Genomic DNA, 6,121 nt, shown 5'->3' with positions numbered 1-6,121 from the left:
CTTTTAAACCTAGTTAGACTATAATTGGACAATATTTGTCAAATACAAACGAAAGTGCTACTATTCCTATTTTGCAAAATTTTTTGGAAGTAAACAAGGGCTCAAGTCAACTTGTAACGACGACCGACTCCTTCCTTATCCGCACGCTGCTGCTGCTGCAGTAGCGGCGGAGGTGCTACTGCCTGTACTCGTCTCGTCAACGCCCCGCAGCACCAACGCAAACCCCCAAAGAAAAATATCCGCCCGGTCATCGGGACCGGGACGGGCACAACGGAAACGGATGCGCACGCACAGTGCCGCGTAGCGTACGGCGCGGCGCCGGCCGAAATGATCTGCGCTAGTACCCTGCCCTGCCCAGACGGCGTCCGCGTCGCGCTCCCTCGGTCGGCTGGCCGGCCTGCTCCTGCTCGTGCTCGATCGCTCGCTCGCTCTCTCTCACCACGGCACGGCAGAAGCAAGCAGAACGGGGGGACGGGGGGCGCCGATCGAGCCCACGTGCCGCGCCCGGCTTGCTCGGCAGTTGGGGCAGGTCGGTCCGGCCCGCCGGCGTTGGCGTGGACGTGGAGGCTGCGGAACGCGCGATGCCATTGCCATGCCGCACACACAGAAAACCCTCTCACGCCCACGATATTCCACCCTCTTTTTTTTTCTCTCTTTCCATTTAAGATAGCAAAAGATACATAGCAATCCTATATACAAATACGCTGCCCGAGCTAGACGGACGGACAGCGACTCCGTACACCGTACACGTGGCGACCCTTACATACCTACGTTATTCATTTGCCTACAGCGGTGTTGACGTTCACGTGTGCCAGTGGCGAAAGAAAAAGGGGGGGCGCGGTGGCGCCGTACTAGGGTGAGGCGGACCACGACAGCGACCGCCGGCAGGCGGCGCGCACCGATCACCGATGCACGGACGACGACGCCGCGCGGGCGCGGCTGCGCAGCGCAGGAAACAGGATGGATACGGGATACCTCGTCCGTCGGCAGTGCGTGGGATGGGATCGCGTCGACGCGGCGGAACGTGTGTGGTCGCGGACTCGAGGATCGGTCCGATCAATTGGACACGTACAGGTCCCTCTACACGACGACGAATTCATTTTTGTTGTATTTTTTAAATAATAATAATATAGTAAAAGAAAGAAAAAGAAGAAGGGAAGGGCATCTGGAGCGCTGCACTGTACTCCGTATCAGGAGTATCTTGTGATAAGCTCATCGTGACCACCGGTGGTTCTAGAAAGGTCTTGTTTAGATTCGAATTTTTTTTTTAAATTTTGATAATGTAGCACTTTCGTTTGTATTTGATAGTTATTGTCCAACTATACATTAACTAAGCTCAAAAGATTCAGCTCGCAAATTATAGACAAACTTTGTAATTAGTTTTTTTAAATGCTCCATACATGTGCCAAAGAATTCGATATAATAGGAAATCTTAAAAAAATTTAGATTTTAGGATGAACTAAAAAGGTTTCCAGCTTCTTGTATCTGTGGGCACTAGTAGTATATTTGATATGATGGCATGTTTTTTTATAGGATATTCACTTGAATTTATCAGCTATGGTATAATTTTTTTTTAATAAATTAAAGAACAGTATCTTTTAATCTAATTTTTCAGCGAAACGAACAAGCCACGAGAAGTCTTACGAGTTGCAGCGAAAACAAGCTCAGAACTCAGAAAGGCATATATAAATGTCCCACGATCCATAAGTATTCCGAAGAAGGTAGCACGAGACCAGGTGTATATATCGTTAATTTATAATTAATCTTGCAAATAGGGTTGCTATTGTACGTGCTTCGTCCTTGGAGTGGACTAGCTGGGTTTTATTAGTTATATATAGGTTCCGGTGCCACCGTGTACTAGTGTATTTGAGTAAAAGTATGTTATTTATATAGTAAACACCAGCAGCTTGATGGCATCTACGTAGACATGGCAAGCTGTACCTATTAAACTCTAGGTACCGCCTTGGTTTGTTTATTTCTTTAATTTGTACAGATCTTGAACGACCATTTATTTATTTATATATGTGCACCGTTAATCCATCATCAGTGACACAATCAGGAAATGACGTACGTGTATTCGATAGTGCTATATGTACGTCCAAAATTGTTCTTACCCGTTTCTAAAGAGCGCCTAGTATGTACCCTGGTAAGAAAAATACAAGTAAAGCCTTGTGTTATTGTCTAACCATGGCTAACTAGGCTCAAAAAATTACATTCATTAAATCTTATAGAAAGAGGGATACTTTCTTCTTTTTTTAGGGATTTTTTGAAAAACAAGGTTCTTGTCTTTTTTATTCTATCACTGGGCGGAATGGGAAGACATTGTTATTTATTCTTCTTCTACGAATATCCAAATTTTGACACCTAATACTCCATAGATAGTTCGAATTGGATAGCAGCAATAATCAATTTTAGCATGAATTGTTTGGAGGGGTAGTCTACCCTTTTTGATGCATTCGGCACGTGCAATTTCTTTTCATGCTAGACAACCCGCAATTTGGATTTTTATTCCCTTTATATCTGCTTTTTTAGTTAATTCAATAGCTTTTTTCATTGCTTTTTGGAATGAAACTCTATTTTTTAATTGGAAAGCTATATATTCCGCAAGAATATTAGGTTGTCTATAAGGTTCTTTAACCTTTTCAATAGCAATATTAAGTCTTTGGTTTACAGAATTAACTCCCTTTTGGAAATCTTTCTCTAATTCTTCGATTGCTCCCTTTTTCTTTAATAAATTGGGGAATCCAATATGGATTATGATGTGGATTGTATCGATTTCTCGATTGCTTTCGGTGCATATAATGCACACAGCTCTAGTATCTGGTTGGGCTGGCTCGATGGCTTTATACGAATTAGCGGTTTTTGATCCCTCTGATCCTGTTCTAGATCCAATGTGGAGACAAGGTATGTTCGTCATCCCCTTCATGACTCGTTTAGGAATAACGAATTCGTAGGGTGGTTGGAGTATTTCAGGAGAAACTGTAACGAATCTGGGTATTTGGAGTTATGAAGGTGTGGCAGGTGCGCATATTGTGTTTTATAGCTTGTGTTTCTTGGCAGCTATCTGGCATTGGGTATATTGGGACCTAGAAATATTCTGTGATGAAAAAATTGTGTGTGACCGTAAAGCAAGTGCCCACAACAAGACCAATCCATATTACCGAGAAATTGGATGAATCGGTAGCCTCAATCAATTAGTCTAGCTAATCGGTTAAGGAAGACCCAACTCACGTACCACTTTCATCGACGAACAACCGAACCCTTGGGACCTTCTTCAACCCCAGGATGTGATGAGTCGACATCGAGGTGCCAAATGACTCCGTCGATAAGAGCTCTTGGGAGTCATCAGCTTGTTATCCCCGGCGTACCTTTGATCCGTTGAGCGAGGAACTAAACCATGCCTAAGGAAAAAATACTACCCACTAGACTCCAAACTTCCTAATAATAATATTATCCATTGTGAAAAGGGGAACAAACAACACGACCATATTAAACGAGCGGATCAAAAAACATTACTAGGGTATTATCCTTATTTTCTAGATTTCGATGAGTACAATTGAGTTCCGACAGACATGGTGCTAGATCCGCCACTGCGTAGCACCCCCACGGCCCCACCCTCTCTCTCATCTTCTCTCGGTTGGCTATGATTTATCAAAAAAAATCTATTAGCTTCGTGTGATAGCGAACTTAGCATTGCATAGACGGTTAATCATCCACCTAGATAAGTATTTGATATGTTCATCAATAGCGAGTTGCTTGTAGTTGACTAGCCTCTTAGCTACAACAGACTTTTACCCGAGTATAGCATATGAGCGGTCTATATAACTTTCTACTCTACTCTTTCTTTACTTGTAAAGAAAGTCGTTTTGGATAAAGTTTGAATTAGACATTAAGAATATAAATTATAAATAACTTTTAAGTTGTTGGGTTAAGGTTTTGTTTAGTTCCCCATCACATCGAATCTTGCGTCACATGCATGGAGCATTAAATATAGATTAAAACAAAAACTAATTGTACAGTTTTGTTTGTAATTTGCGAGACAAAATTTTTGAGTCTAGTTATTCCATAATTGAACAATAATTGCCAAATACAAACGAAAGTGCTACAATACCCAAAAAATTTCACCCCAGCAACTAAACAAGGCCTTAGAAATGTGAAAAATCATATAAATAGATTTGTCTTCAAAAATATTTTCATAAAAATATACATATACCACTTTTAAATAAATATTTTTAATAAAAATAAATAAGTTAAAGTTAGATTTTGAAGACTCTGTTGTTACTCTAAACCACTTCATAGGTATGGAGAGGCAGAGGGAGTACTTAGTATTAGTACTAATATTAAAGGTTTTCTTTATTCTTTAATGCGCATGTGAGTCGGTAAACCGTAAACACCTCACCCGGATAGAGCCTATGGATGTGTACCCACAGAAACAGACGTGAAAGAAAATATACGTACGGACCACTATCGGCCGTGTACTTTTCTATTCCCTGCTGGTCTGCAAAGACTTCTATCATTGCTTTATTATATCATTCACAATGAATCAATGATGATGATGATAACCATGTAGCCTTAGCACAGTACTATGTTTTTTCTTTATTGTCTAGTATAGCTACGCGCACGACGGCACTGCACACCTCAGAGCGACAGCCTGATGGTGTCGTTGTCCCAAACGCCGTTAACTAAACGCTGCAAAAGCCAAGCCAGCTCCCTAGCTATGGGCAGGTACGTTTTGCTACACATCAGTTGTCTCTTGCATCGTCTCATACAGCGTCACGTAGGACTTAATATGGAGGAGAGAGAGGAGAGAAAAAGCAGTTGTTGTTTTGCGAAACAATCATCCTATGAGCTAAAATTTACAATTGTGTGATCACACCTTTATTTTATTTTGTGCATAAATTATGAAATTATGAGTTATTGCGAGAGAACTTAAAAAAACAATCTTGTATATGTTGTATATTAAATCGTTTTAGAATTATGTGGCATTACATAAGATTACCCTATGAGACAAGACCAATATACTTGCCCCTGCTTTATTATGCTTACAACACGATAGCAGGTAGATACTACTCCAAATGATTTTTTTTTGGTTAGATTAGAGTTTTATTGCAACTTTTTAAAAGCTATTGTTACACCATGCGCTTTGCTAGGAATTGTCAATTCAGTTGTCTGAAAAACAGGAGAATTTTTTGTTTCCACTTTTTTGTGTGCTGTTGCTTGAACTGTGCTCGATCAGTTTCGGTAAGGAGCTGTTGTCAGGTTACTGTTGCCATCTTCCCCCATCTGTACAGCACCAGGCGCGAATGAGGTGATGCCGGACAGCTCTTCCAGAGTCACTGGGAAAAATCCGATTTTTCACCTTCTTCTTCGGGGCAGCTGAGACTGACAGGGCACTAGGGCAGCGGTAAACTGGTGGTAAATAACCGGCGCTAATGGTGGTTTGTTATTAAAATCCCGTCGCGATCGCATCTGTCACGTCCGGCTTCGGCAGCGGAGCACATTCCGATCCACCGCCGGCCTCTCCAATTGCAAGATGCGATCCACCTACACAATTTCTCTCAATTTACAAAAGCCAGGGGCTGTCCTGCCCTGCCCTGCCCGGGAGAGAAGAAAAGAATCGGTGCAAAATGACGAAAACGTACCTGTATGCCGGGTCGGTTTTCTTCGTTCTTTTCCGTGCTTGGGCTCACTGCTCACATCCTGAGTTGGTGAATTTTAAGGGTATACGTCTGCGTCCGCGCACGTACGGGTGTCTTTAATTATTTCTTGATTGAAACATTGTTATATCTTTATTTACATTATCATTGATAGTATTCAATTAGGACATAATAGTGTACTTAGTCTGACTTGCTAGCTTATACAAAATTAAAAAATAAAACAGCTTAACTGCTTACATAAAAAGTGTAAGGGGGTGTTTAGTTTCCATAGAATGCAAAATACAAAATGTTAACTACTTTGGAATGATGAAATGCAAAATGCCAAAATTTTCAGAGTCATGTTTAGTTCCATCTAAAATGCAGAATTTATTCCCCTCATGACTCATGAGTGCCTCTTGAGGCTCTTTTGGTTTTTTTTTTTGCCTTTTGAGGCCAAAATCCAAAATGAAGAATAACTGCCTTTT

This window comes from Sorghum bicolor, chromosome 7 (assembly GCF_000003195.3).
Source record: "Sorghum bicolor cultivar BTx623 chromosome 7, Sorghum_bicolor_NCBIv3, whole genome shotgun sequence".
NCBI classification, from domain to species: Eukaryota; Viridiplantae; Streptophyta; class Magnoliopsida; order Poales; family Poaceae; genus Sorghum; species Sorghum bicolor.
The sequence above is the reverse complement of the archived record's forward strand: the minus strand, read 5'-3'. Positions refer to the sequence as shown.